Consider the following 14,895-nt stretch of genomic DNA (forward strand, 5'->3'; position numbering starts at 1 on the left):
TTGATGTATTATCAGCCCCATTGTATAAAGGTGTCGTTACCAAGGCTTCTGATGGATGCTTCAGTGCCTTGCCCAGTTACACAGTAAGTGCCAGAACTGCGCAACGGACCCCCAGCCCTTTTTCCATTCACTGTAGCACACAGTGAGGACTGGGACTTTAGTTAGGCTTTGAGGAAAGGGCAAGAGTTAACACAAAGAAGAGCTGGTATTCCAGGTAGGCCAGAAGGTAAGAATCAAGCAGCAATCTGTGAGTAGACCAGCTGGAATATAGCAGAGGGTTTCCCAGGAGTGAAATGGGAGATAAGGTGGGAAAGGTAAATAGAGGCCAGGTTAGGGAGAGTTTTGAATGGCTAGCTAAGAATTGTAGGGAAAGGGGGTCTGATTTAGAGGAGAAGATGTTAATGGCAAAAGCAAACAGTGTTTTAGAAAACTCATTTGGTGGTGATGGATGCATAGAAAGACTTAGAGCTGGGGAAAAATGAAGTCAGAAATACGCTATGAGGTTGGAATACTATAGGTCTGACAAACAGCACAATGGTATAATGGAAAGTGGATCTGTGACAGAAGTCTGGGTCTGTGGATTTTTTCAGCATTATAGTGTCTGAATGAGTGTCTGTTGTGGGCAATCACTACTATAAAGGGAGAAAATGGTTTGGGAGTCAAATGGTTCTTGGTTTCAAGCCCAGTTCCAGATGTTCTGGAGTAATTTACTTCTACATAATCTTGCTGAGCCTTTGATTCCTTATGTTAAGGTGGAGCTAATGACACTTTGCAGATTGGCTGTGAGGATTAAATGAGGCACAGTGTTTGACTCTGTGCATCTATCTACAGTTTTTGGCAGAATAATGAAATGTAGGAGATGTTGTCATCAATCAAAAAGCAAACAATACAAACCAACAGAAAGCCAATACTTAATTCATTGTACTTCCAGAAGATAATGGATACTATGCTATCTATATCTCATACAAATAGAGCCACAGTTCACCATTTAGTTCTGTCTTGGATCAGATATTAGGCAAACTGAAAGAACCATCTCCCGAGAATCATTCTGTTCTGTTAGCCACGGGGATTATACAGCACGATATCCGTCAAGGGTAAATGTTAGTTAATTCTTAATTGATAGCTCAGCCACTGCAATTGGCTCCATTCAATAGTAATTATTCTCATGTGGGTTGTTGAACTCAATTGTGAGATTCCCCTCCTCCCCTCCCTTTTTAGTAGTGCATGAAAGCAACAGCCTTAAGGTACTTAAAAAGGTAAATAGTAATTTTTCTTACTTCAGAGATTCATTTTTTTGTGTGTGTCCGAAGCTCGTGTGGTGTGATTTTCACCGCTAAAAGCAAAAGCAGCAGCACATGGCTGATAACGCCACCGGATAACAATTCAGAGCTGGGTCGCGCGGTTTTCTCGTCCAAACCTTTCCGGAGCTTTTGAAGTTCTAAATTCCCCATCTAAGGGAAACACCCAGCAGTCCCAAGATGAAAGGGAAGAACAGTGAGCTGCCGTTTTCCTTTATTTGCATGACTTAAAGCTAGCCATTTTCTGCTCCACGCGCTGCAGGACTCGTACTTGCCCGTGACACAGAGGCAATTGTTTTTCCTTAAAAAGGGGGCTGGGGTGGGTTAGTTTCGTTTCCGATCTGGGACGTAGTAAATACCCCAGGAGAAGTTTAAAACACGATCCGCAAGGTTCTAGCCCATACCATTTACCCCCTTTTCTTAGAGATAGCAGCAAAGGCAGCATTTTTTTTTTTTTTTCCCACCACCACCCACTCCTAGCCGTGGTCTAGCTCAGCGAGGAATGTATAAAATTAGTTGACTCCTCTGAGTGACGGTCTCCGGGCCCAATGAGCGGGCGCCCGGGCGCGGCCGACCCCACCCCCTTGCGAACTCTCTTTGGCTAATTCCCGCAGGGAGGGAGGAGAGAAGGCGAGTGGGAGGTGGGAGGGGGAGGTACCTGGAACTGGGAGTGATGTCAGCTCCTAGCTCTGTGCCTGCCCGGATTCCTGACATGGTGTAGGGCCGAGAGGGTGGGGAAGGCGGGAGCGGGACGGGAAAGGGTTCGGGCTGAGAGCCTGCGGCGGGGCCACCGTGCTGGGGCTTTGAACTCGGACGGAAGGTGAACCAGAACTTTTGGAACTGGAGCCGGCGGCTCTCCACTCCCCAGGTAAGGGCGTTTGGCTCCTCTCACAGACCGGAGGGAAGTGGCACCGTTGTGCGGTTGCAGCTGGGTGTTGCAGCCGCTCCTCCTCTTCCCCGGGTCGATTTCCTTTCCAACTCACTCCTGTTTCCCAGGGGGAACGACAACTTTTCTGGGGGTGGGGTTGGGAGCTAGGGCTCCCAACTAGCTTAAATGTGAAAAATACCTACAGGATGGACATGTAAGGTATTGTCTGTGTCCTTAGACCCCCCACACCCTAGTCTCCCAGTAATACTTGAGAACCCCAGTTAGAGAAGTGTGTGTGTATGGGGGGGGGGGTTGTATTTAAATGTGTGACAAAAAGTTTATGACATTTCGACCCCAAAATTGCTTTTTGAGAGAGAACGAAAGTTTTGTGTATTTTTTAGTTTCCTTGTGGCCTGTTACATGTTGACCTAAATGAAAGAATATCATTGTTATTCTTAATATTCTTATGTATCAACATAAAAAATCCCTTTATTGAGTCCAGTCAGGACAGGATGTGAGAAATTCACTTGGGGTGTATTAATTATGAGCTGTGGGAAAACTCGTCTCTTGGGGGCACACTTCTAAAACTCCCATCTCCTTTCACTCTGACATATTAGCCGAGAATCCCTTTCATTGCCAACTTTCTGATCTGGAGGGGTTAGGAAGGCTGCTGAGGATCTTGAGATCTGTTTTCTGTGGCTGCTTGAGAAAAGGATGAGGGCTGGTAGTTGCGTTTTCAAGGATCATTTTTACAGAAGAGAGTTTGAACAGGGAAATAGTGTGGAAGGCGTGACAAACTCTTAATTATAGGAGCGTGGATTTTTCAGCATGTGGGACCAAAACAAATCCTTTCAGTAAGAAGTGCAGAGAGCAGTAGAGGAAGAACTCAATTTAGTGTCCAAGTTTGGTATTTAGGAAAAGCAATTGGCCGTTGGGAGGAAAAGGTATTTTGAGAAGTGGCAATAGAGAATTCTAATTTTTGTTTATTTCCTGTTTGAAACCCTTTTTCCTGCTTGGAGATCTTGTCTGTGCCCAGGTAGCTAATTGGCTGTGATTGGCTTTCTGGGAAGAGAATTCCATAAACTGTTTGAGAACCTCACTTATCAGTGCTTAAGTCTCTTTCTTTTGGAGGGGGAAAAAAAAAAAACACAACAACCATATGGGCTGAGACCTCTGAGTCCAGTTTCCCTTTTCATTCACCACTGTTCCTCAGCAGTGAGGATCCTTCTGTTGCCAGGTCAGGTGTGAACTTCATTGTGAGTCAAAAACTGCATCCCAGGTGCCTTGAATGAAAGGGCATTTCCAGGAGGCGAGGAAAGAAAGAAGCTGAATTAATTTAGTAAATCCAAGTAGAGAAATAGGGAACACAGGACTTCATAGATGGGGCTCTCCATCTTTCAAGCCAGATGACAGGTTTCAGAGCTAGAAAGAAGTGGTTTGTTTTGCTTTTGTTTCTAAAACACCTGGATCTGTGTTATTCTTAGTTCTTGAAAAAATTAGTACAGGGTGGATCAGGAGCAGGCTTTTTGCAAAGGGAAGGCGTGTTTTACTGAAAAGGTCAGAACATTGTAATTTTGGTTTGTGTTTTGGGGCTAAGAAATAGCAATTGCTTAGTGGCTCTGAGATAGTGGTGGATAAGTCTTTTCTATATATGTTCTATAGGAAGTACATAAAACATACTGTATTTTCCACTGTACTTTTTCAGCAGGAAGGAGGAGGTAATGCAGAATTCCTGTGGACTAATGTGAGCTCACTGGAGCCTTGGTTGATAGTGTTCAAACTGCAGTTTGTAATAACCAGTCCAGTAAGGAGTATCTTTACGATGTTGTCCTGATGTGCCAAATTCAGATTTATGTTTTCTTTTCAAGAAGCAGGTCCTGGCTTCGGGACTTGAATATGCCAGCACTTTAAATTTCATTCACAGTTTGAGTAATAACACTAATTTTGTGTACTTAGTTTTAACCAATATTTGTTTCTCTTTCTCTGTGTTTATAAGGCATATGTAGTATAGTAAAATACAGTACTTTCAAAGGACAAAATTTGAAAGATATTTGAGTTACTGAGAAGGGTAGGATCAGGTTTTGGTTAAATTCTCTTCAACCAGCATCTATCATAATTCCAATAGCTGCTTAAAAAAAAAAAAAAAAGGATAATCTGGCCTTTGTGGACAAATGTTAACTTGAAATGCAGGGCACAATGTAGTTCCAGATCAATAGTGCCTAATTTCAAGGGCATCATTGAAACAAGTTTTTTTGGAAACAAGTTCAGTGAGGGAGAGTTTAACTGCTTATGTATGTAGTCTTTTTGTCACTCACTGTCCCAGCATGAGATAAATCAGAACAAGGTCACTTTTTCACTGTTACTGACTAGCTGACTCCTTTTAAAAAAAAAAAATTTTTTTTTTCAATGTTTTATTTATTTTTTGAGAGACAGTGTGAGCAGGGGAGGAGCAGAGAGAGAGGGAGACACCATCCGAAGTAGGCTCCAGGCTCTGAGCTGTCAGAACACAGCTCGAAGCAGGGCTCGAACTCATGAACCGTGAGATCATGACCTGAGCTGAAGCTAGACGCTCAACTGACTGAGCCACCCAGGCCCCCCTAGCTGACTCCTTTTTAAAACATAATTTCCAAAAATAGGAAATATTTGTATTTTTATAGTCAATTTAGATTCCTTTGGTAATTTGTTACATTAAAGTTAACTTTTTCAGTTTTTCATCTCCCATTTAAAAATGTTCCTAATTCCCAAATAGCACATTGTTCAAACTGTTAACCTGAAAGAGACCTCATTCATCTGATTCTGTCTTTTCAAAGATATTATTACATGTTTCTGACCTGATTTGAATTACCTTTTCAAAACATTGAGTGAATGAGCAAATTAATGACTATTCACTCACATTAGGGCGTGTATCTCGATTCTTTTTTAAATACTGCTTCAAGGTGGAGCCGTAGGCAAGAGATATTGCATAATGATGCCCTTTTTATTCCCAGAGATTTCCCTAGAAAGCCCTATTAGTTCTGAAATTAAGAAGAAAAATAGTCACAGTTGAGCAGCCAATTGTGAAATATTTCAGGGAGCTAGGATTTATTATTATTTTTTAACCATGGTTGAACAGATGGGTGTAAGTATGAGAGGCAAAGCTGTTAAGATCAGTGACACTGGGTGTTGTTTGGGGATAAATGGAACAAAGTGTCTGTCTTCTGGCCAGCAGTTCCCTTCAATGAAAGGTTGATAATTTCACTGTTAAATCAGTCATCAAATTGTACAAAAACGGACACTATCCAAAAACTGCTCTGGGCTTGTGTGGTTGCATTTGTTTCTTAAACTCGTCACAGTGCACGTCAGAACCTTCTTCCTAGTCAAAAAGCCTACAGCTTCAGCCATGTATATTACAACCACAAAGACTGATGCTTTAGTAATTGGAGGTAATGGCCTAAAACAACTTAACTGAACCTACCCACCCTACAAAAAAACAAAGACTCTTCTATTTTGCACTGTTTATTTTAAATATAGTCATTGATGTCAGTTTGGTGTAAGTTGATAATGTTTCAAAAGGCCGAGTGGTGAGGATTACTTTTGCTTCAGTACTTTTTTCCATTTTGAAGGATCTAAAACACCAAACAACTGGATTTTAGATTAAAAAACGGGCCCGTCTGGAAGTTTTAAGTTTGCACACTTGTTAGGCACTTTTGTAGGGGAGAGGAGGATCTGAGTGAAATGTGTACCAGTCTGGACCCGTTGAAGAGCTTCTAGTTTTGAGATGTGGGTTTGGACTCCGAGTGGTCCCGATGGGTGTGTTGTCACAGTTTGTGACTGGACTTTGGTTATGTGTCTCCCTAGAACTTGCTGTGACTCACATTTTGACTGGCCCACATGCAAATCCTAGTTTTTTTTGGCAAATGTAATGCGTTCAGAATAGAAAGATCATTTGGTGGTTTCTGTACAGTGGTGTACCTAAAAATGTCCATGACTGAAGAAATTGTACAAACTCGAATTGCATTCAGTATCACTCATTCTGGCAAAGGCTCATGTCTCAAATATGAATCCTGGAGGAGGAAGATCAAATCCCGTCATGTCCGGGGCTGGCTGTGGGTTTTATGGACACCCTCTGAACTCCAGAGTAAGTCTAGTTGTTTTCACCTCTCCTTTAATTTAGGGAAATCAAGCATTTGACATAAAAAAACAGACGCAAGTTTGAGAGAGCAGTTGTGCTGATCCCTTGTGTGTGTTTGTTAACAAGGGCAAACTTAATTTTACCTGGTAAGAGAGAGTAAAGATGCTGTTTTCATTGCCAAGCCCATTCATATGTGGCTCAGTTCTTTAGGCAAGCAAGGTGGTTCTTGGGAAGAAGTAGGTAGGCCCATTGGGAAGTGCATTAATTCTTTCGTGCTATGAATGTAAAACTCTACTGTATCACTAAATATGCTTACATTATTTTGTCTCTCTGTACGAAGGATCTAGCTCACAGGATCTAGTCCCTTTTTTGCTGGCCCTTTATCACCTTTCTCACTATAGCGTTTTGCACAAATGTCATCTTGCTACTACAGGGTTTTATCAGGTTTTTGTGAGGAAAGTTTATTGAGTTTGCTTTCTTTACGAGAAAGTGAAACTGAGGCGAAAAGTCTATGGCCCGCTTTCTTAATATAACTTGTTGTTGTGGCCACAGTTGCATAAATGATGTTTCTGCAACCATTATCTTTCTCTAAAGATGCTCCTGCTTATAACAACACATCGTAGAGAGTTTTATTTTGTTTGAATCGGAATTTGCACACGCTCTATTTCTTCTTATGAATGATAGAAGAGTCTGAGCCTGTAGGTTCCCATCTGTATTGACTCCAGGAAGTGAGTGAGTGGGAGGAAGGGAAGTGGCGAGGACTCAGGAGAGACTCTGGTTGAACCTGTGAGTTGGTCAGGATGATTTGTGTGAAGTCACCTGGGTCTTCGTGTTTTTCCTCTGGATCAGCTGCTTTGGATACTTTCGCCTTCTTCCAGCCCCCGCTCCCGGCAGTTTGTGACTTTGCACAAAGTCAGCTTCTCAGGCAGCTTCTCAGCACGGAGTTAAGGTTCTTTCATTGCTTTTTTTCTCTCCAGAATACCTGATTCTCTAGCGTGACTTGTGCTCTATCTACATCACCCTCTGGGGCAGACACAGCTAGATGCCAACCAGAATCCTTCCTACCCACCTCTTCCCTACAGCTAAACTCATTTTGTTTAATTTACCACCATAAAAAAAAAAAAAAAAAACCAAAAAACAAAAACTTAATTTTTCCCTTGCAGGGTGTCTAAGTGCTAGTAGTCGTGGCCAATGAGACGGAAGTAGGTGGGTAGGGCTCCCCACCACATTCAAAGCTCTTACAAGGGGATGGCCTCTGTGAGTTTGCCTTTTGCTCTTTGTACGTTTTTCTCCCTGGAACACAAAGGCTATTTTCGAAGTGGAGAAACCATCTTGTGACCACAGACTAGTAGCTTAAGGGTTAAGCAGGCTGAGAAGCTGATGGCATTTTGGAACTGCTGTACCAGACTGTGTCTGCCCATTTCTTGACTTTTTGTGAGAAGAATAAAATCTCTATTTGGTTAGACCACAGAAATTGGGTCTCTTACTTGTGGCCAAATGTAATCCTGAGTCTAAATTTTAAAAAGTCATAGTTCATCTTTTCTCTACGAATTGAAAGGCAGCATTCTGTATGACCAGAGAGGGGTCAGACTGGAGCAAATTGACCCTCAGCTTCAATCCTGGCTTTGCTATTTATTACAATCTTTTTAAAATTTTTTCTTAATGTTTATTTTTGAGAGAGAGAGACAGAAAGAGTGTGAACGGGCGAGGAGCAGAGAGAGAGGGAGACAGAGAATCTGAAGCAGGTTCCATGCACTGGAACCTGTCAGCATTCCAGCTGTCAGCATTGAGCCCGATGCGAGGCTCGAACTCACAAACTGTGAGATCATGACCTGAGCTGAAGTCAGACGCTTACTGACTGAGCCACCCAGGTGCCCTACTATTTATTGCATTCTAATATTGGCAAGTAACTTCTCTGAGTCTCAGTTCTTCCATCTTTAGTATGGTGGTACTGATATTTGTCTCACAGAATTTTTAGAAATAATTGAGAAATAATGAGAAATTATTAATAGAATTAATAGTGGCACATTTGGCATATACATTTTTAACAAATGGTGGCAGCCGCTGCTGAGGGAGAGTGTAATGGGGAGCCTGAAGAGGCAAGAAATTCAACTTCGAGTAGGTTCTCAGTAAACACAGATTTAAGTACTGAATGGGCCGTTAGCTTTACACCTGCAGCCACTGAACTCTTCGTGCTCACCGTTCGTTCCAGCGCCCATCTCTTATCCTTAGTGCCACCTGCCTACACCAGAATATTTAGAGCTTTTCTGTGTCCCAACATGGGGTGAAAAGGCAGAGGATGTCCTTATGAGAAATTTATTAGTTATAGCCTAGGTCATCAATGAAAGGTGTTTGGCTCCAGAGTCAGACAGATGTAGATTAAAAGCCCATGTCCTTATTGGCTGTGTGATTTTTGTCTTCTGTGAAATGGGAATAACTGGGTGGTTGTGAGGATGAAATAGGATATTACGTGTGTGTAAGCAATTCTTGGCCTTGGTGTGAGGTCCTCTTGAAGATGTAAGGACAAAACATGGCCTTTATCCTTGGGAATATTCACGTATAGGAGATGGGGGCAGAAAGGAGAAGGCCCTCCTTACACATAACCATAATACAAAACCGATTTAGAATACTATTTAGCTGTTAAAGTGTTTGAAAAAAAATATGTTGACTAGATGTCTATTGTATATTAAGAAAAACAACCAAGCACACATGTATAGTTTATATTTGTCAATGCATGAAAAATTGTTAAATTAGGAGGTAATTTATGGGATGTCGATTAACATGGCAGGGAAGATGAAAGGGGTTTTAATTTTTTTTTAAAGCATACTGTTTATTTTACAACACACATTACTCTTGAGATATAGGAAGTATTAAAGTTTAAAAAATTGATTCATTAGGCCTTTTGGAGGTAGGTATGGGAAGAGTGTGCTATCTATGAGTTGCATGAGTCACTCAAATGAAAGGTTGGGTTTGGTGGGGTCCTGCTAGAGAAGGTGGGATTTGAATGGTCCCTGAAGGAGGAGTAGGAGATTTTGAGGCGGTAGAAGGGGGAGATGAGCCCACTGGGGTTTGGAGCAAAGGTAGAATGTAGTGCGATGAATTTTAGAGAAAGGTAAGATCCAGAGATCAATATTAAGAGAGGTAAGATATAACGGAGTCAGCCCTTAGAGGGTTTTTAAGAGAGTGACAAGGTTATGCTTTAAAATGAGATTCTTTTACAGGTGGGGAGAATTATGAGAATTATGTTATAAAGGTGACTTTGGAAATAGTATGTTGAATGTGACTAGAATATAAGTGGTGAGGGGTGGGGAGAAGGGCAGAACACCTTCAGTCAAGAAAGGCATACAAGTGAAAGTTGAATTTTAATGGGAAATAGGATGAATTAAGAATTGGACACCTGGAATTTGAGATTCCATCATGACCCACAATAACCTATCTCTGTCTTCTCATTATATAAATGGGTAAAGTAACAGTACCTGTCTCATTAGGTTTTTGGAACGACAGCAGCAAGAGTAATAATAGCTCCTACTTACACAGCGCAAACACTGTTCTAAGTACCTTAAATATTTTAACTTAGATTTAATCCCTACATCGGCCCTAAGAAAAGACACTGTTACTCCTACATTACAGATGAGGAGCCTGAGGCACAGAGAGGCTAGATGAATTTCCCTAGATTGTTTGTGTTGGACTCCGTGTTAAATGCAGGTAGGTACAGTCTCTAGGGTCAGAATATTCAACCACTTCATGTTATTGCCTCTGGCTTATTTCTGGACTTGGCATTGTCAGAAGCCATTAAGAACTGTTAGTTGATGTATCTACACAAAGGTGTTAAGAATTTGAAATTTAGGTTTGGAGTTTAGGCAGAATCCTAGATTGATGAATCATTTCCATGGAGCTGTTACACAACAATTAAAGGTAGATGAACTCACTACAGAAGATGATGTAGAATAAAACGGGAAGCAAGTACAGAGCCTTCAGGGAGCTCTTCTTTTTTACACTTTATGTATATTTAATATATTATTGTTTATAGTCCAATATTTTTAAATGACTAGAAAATATGGGACAAGGAACCTTGACAGGATATGGTATACTGAAGTTTATTTGAGTCTAGTGTTGATAAATTATTTCTAGGCCATGGAAGTTTTTGATGTCAAGAAAAGATGTCCTCTGTTATGGATAAATAATGAGTACAGTTCATCTTGCATTTGATTTATTTTTGGAAATCCTAGAGTGATGCCAATAATTTGCTGAAGCACAACAAACCATAAAATACTTCAGAAAGAAATAAAAGGCAAAATTAAAAATTTAGTTATTGCTATTTGTTAGGCTGTGTACAATATGTCAAATGTTCCCAATTTTATTTTTTATTTAAATTTTTTAATGAAAGATGACATACAGCGTTCTATCATTTTCAGGTGCATGACATAATGATTCGACAATTCTGTACATTCTGCAGTGCTCTCACCACACTAGATGTAGGTACCACCTGTCACCATACAGTGTTATTGCAACGTTATTGACCATATTCCCTCTGCTACACTTCTAATCTCTGTGACTTATTTATTTTGTAACTGGAAGTTTGTACCTCTTATCCCCTACCCCCTTCACCTATTTTAAAGAAGATGCAGAATAAAAAGAGAAGCAAAGTACAAACCGTCAAGGAACTCTTGGCATTGAGGCATGATGAGGCTAAAGAAAATTTATTAAAGGAGGTAGAGCACGAACCACCAGAGAAGGGGAAGATGGTGACAGCAAAGGGAAGAAGCACACCCTACACAGGGGGACTGTCCTTGCCATCTGGCACAACAGACCCATTACAAGGACGGGTCAACTGCCACTGGTCCAGCTACCAGGTCATTTGTGAAGTTGGAGAGTGTACAGTAAAACCTTAGATTGCGGGTAACTTGTTCTGCAAGTGTTCTGCAAGATGAGCAAACATTTCTAATAATTTGTTTTTACATTTTTTTAACGTTTACTTATTTTTGAGAGAGAGAGAGACCGAGCACAAGCAGGGGAGGGGCAGAGAGAGAGGGAGACACAGAATCTGAAGCAGGCTCCAGGATCTGAGCTGTCAGCACAGAGCCCGATATGGGGCTCGAACTCATGAACTGTGAGACCATGACCTGAAGCGAAGTCAGATGCTCAACCGACTGGGCCACCCAGGCACACCTCTAATACATGTTAATTTGGTAAGCGAGCAGTGTCTTGCCATATGAGTCATATGTGATGCCAGGTGTCACATGATCACAGCTGAGCCAATGGTTCTTGAAATTCACTCTTATATACTACTGCTTTGGATTACAAGCATGTTTCCAGAACGATTTAGGCTGTGAACCAAGGTTTTACTATATTTTCATTAGCCCAGTAGAGAGTAGCCCAGAATCCAGAGTGCAAAAACCTGGCTATTACAAGGGAGGAGATGAGCTGCAGGTGGCCCATTAGCCCAGCCTTTCAAGGAATTGGACAAGGAGAAGCATGCTGCGACAGCTTGGTTTGAGGCAGGCACAGGTACAGGGGGTAGTGTGAAAGCAGCAAAAGCAAGGGGGGCGGATGAGTACAAAGTCTAGGGGAGGGGGCCACAGATGGATTAAAAATCAGGGGGGCAAATGCCTGGTTAGCCTTGAACTCCATAAGAACTTTCTTCAGATAGGATGGAAGAAAGGATGGGGGAAACAGAAAAAAATGTGATTGGAAGCGATAAGAGTTGAGTAAGTTCACCGCAGGCAGTCTGCATTTTTTCAGTGTAATAGGAATCAGTGAAAGGAAATTCATAGACAGGCGACTTAGGCTCCTGAGAGGCTGGCTCTTGTGGGATTATTGGTGCAGAGGAAAAATTTGAAAGAATGACCGAAGTCTCTCATCTAAACAATACAAGCTGACACATTTGTCGGGATGTGTCTCCAGGCAGGAAAGTAATTTATTGAAGTGGAAAGTGGTGGCTACAAAAAGAAGAGGAGAATGAAATGAGACAAAGGAAAACTTGACTGTATTTGAAGGAGGAATTTTTAGACCACCAGACTTCATCGTTCACAGAACCACTTCCCTGGGGAAACCCAAGTGCTCCGAGTGGTGAGAAACAGCCTGAGTTTGGTCAAAACTGACCCGCCAAAGCATGGCAAAATACCCTGTAGAAGGTGTCTGCGTTGGATGCTGCTCGTGGTTACGGTCTTCTGTAGTCTTTGGTTTAACGGATGGATTTTAGAGTGATCTTTAGTCGGAAACAATGCTGAGTTGTAGTATCTCAGGAGATTTGTTGTCGTAATGACCTGAGGGGGTGGGGGGAAAGGACTAAAGGGATTCAGTAATTAGGAGCTTGGAACTAATGGAGCACGCCCATCAGTCCAGCCTTGGATATTTCTGGGTTTGCTCTGAAGGATATCAGGAGTGCTCACTTCGGCAGCACCTATACTAAAATTGAAGGATATCAGGAGGAACTTACCCAGGTGTGTGTAGCGTTTTAGATAGGTATGGTGTTCCTGAGTTCAATGGTTCTCAGTGGGGCTGGCCACATAATTTTTGGAGCCCTGTGTAAAATGAAAATGTGTGGCCCCTTGTTCAAAAAGCAGGGGGAGGGGCGCCTGGGTGGCGCAGTCGGTTAAGCGTCCGACTTCAGCCAGGTCACGATCTCACGGTCCGTGAGTTCGAGCCCCGCGTCGGGCTCTGGGCTGATGGCTCAGAGCCTGGAGCCTGTTTCCGATTCTGTGTCTCCCTCTCTCTCTGCCCCTCCCCCGTTCATGCTCTGTCTCTCTCTGTCCCAAAAATAAATAAACGTTGAAAAAAAAAATTAAAAAAAAATTAAAAAAAAAAAAGCAGGGGGAAAAAATCCATGTTAAAGGTACTAACATGAAAAGCTTTTCCGTTTCTTCTATACTTTCGTGACTTGTTCTCGTGCTTGCTATTTAATAGCATTCTAAGTGAAGGAAAATTAAAAATTTAAATTATTAGCATGATTTTTATTTCTTATACGGTGCAGCCAGCGTTAAGTGTAAATATAAGAGTATTTGAAGGGCGCCTGGGTAGCTCAGTTCGTTAAGCATCTGACTTTGGCTCAGATTTCATGGCTTGTGAGTTGGAGCCCTGCGTTGGGCTCAGAGTCTGGAGTCTGCTTTGAATTCTGTGTCTCTATCTCTGCCCCTCCCCTGCTTGTGCTTTGTCTGTCTGTCTCTCAGAAACAAATAAACATTAACAAAAAGAATTTAAGAGCATTTGACACTGCAGAATTACTGAAATCACACACTTCATATTTTGTAATTTGTACATGCATATGTGTATTGTTCTTACCAGAACGTGGAAACACTGTTCATTTTTTTTTTTCATTTTTTTTTTTAACGTTTATTTATTTTTTGGGACAGAGAGAGACAGAGCATGAACGGGGGAGGGTCAGAGAGAGGGAGACACAGAATCCAAAACAGGCTCCAGGCTCTGAGCTGTCAGCCCAGAGCCCAACGCGGGGCTCGACTCACGGACCACGAGATCGTGACCTGAGCCGAAGTCGGTCGCCCAACCGACTGAGCCACCCAGGTGCCCCTGGAAACACTGTTCAAAACTAACTCACTGCTGCTTTTTTTCTTTTAAGTTTATTTATTTATTTTGAGAGAGAGAGAATCGCAAACAACCTCTGTGCTCTCAGCACAGAGCCGGCCGTGAGGCTTGAACTGGATCTCTATCTAATAAACTATGTGATCATGACCTGAGAGGAAACCAAGAGGTGGATGCTTAACCCAGGCGCCCCTTATCTGACTACTTTTTTATTTCACTGCTTGATACATGCATTCTATCAGGCTTTGTCTTACAGAAGGAAGGGGCTGGCTTGAAGGAAGGACTGAAAGGAAGGAGAACCATGGGTTGCCCTATCTCTCCTTTTCCTTCTGTGCTATTATTTTCGGTGTACATGGTTGGCTACTAGTGGGAAGTAATAAGAGTAAGAGGATATGATAGGATTCTTTGGTTGTTTGTATTTCTTAGAAAGACATTGCTTTGTTTCTGTGTGCCGAGCAAGTTGTGGTTTCTTTGAATGGAAAGCACAGCTTCTGGGAGCTGTCAGCATTCACCTGCCTGCTCATTTGGTTACATTGGTAACACAGCTACCTTGACCTAGTCTTGCTAATATCCCATGCATCATGAATCTACAGAAATTCTGTGCTCTTGAGGTATTGCAAACACGGTGTAAAAATGGCAGCCACACATATTACATGGGATCTCCTCTGCTCACACATTGCCCCTTCAGACCTCCCTTATAAAACACAAGTTCAGAGTTAAACTAAGAATCTCAGCGGGCGCCTGGTGGCTTAGACAGTTAAGCTTCTGACTGGCTCGGCTCATGATCTCATAGTTGGTGAGTTTGAGCCCTACATTGGGCTCTGTGCTGACAGCTCAGAGCCTGGAGCCTGCTTCAGATTCTGTGTCTCCCTCTTTCTCTGCCCCACTCCCACTTGCACTTGGTCTCTCTCCATCTCTCAAAAATGAATAAGTGGTAAAAAAAAAAAAAAAAGAATCTCAAGATGACGACAGCAGAGCATTAAACCAAGTGTGGACCCTTTCTGAGCATAGGGTCCTGTGTAACTACACAGGTCACAAGTTCATGAAGACGGCTCTGTTCTCAGAAGTCAAAGAGCACA

General features: G+C 42.1%; 1 protein-coding gene across 3 annotated transcripts in view; it reads left to right on the forward strand.

The window, feature by feature from the left end:
- Positions 1–2,008: 2,008 nt before the first annotated feature.
- PPFIBP1 (PPFIA binding protein 1) overlaps positions 2,009–14,895 on the forward strand; it is a 175,851-nt gene continuing 162,964 nt past the window's right edge. For all 3 annotated transcript variants that reach the window (XM_047864974.1, XM_047864975.1, XM_047864977.1), the window contains exon 1: positions 2,009–2,166. The gene's annotated coding sequence lies outside the window, so the exon portion shown is untranslated. The remainder of the gene's footprint in view (positions 2,167–14,895) is intronic.

The sequence above is a fragment of the Prionailurus viverrinus genome, chromosome B4, assembly GCF_022837055.1.
Source record: "Prionailurus viverrinus isolate Anna chromosome B4, UM_Priviv_1.0, whole genome shotgun sequence".
NCBI lineage: Eukaryota > Metazoa > Chordata > Mammalia > Carnivora > Felidae > Prionailurus > Prionailurus viverrinus.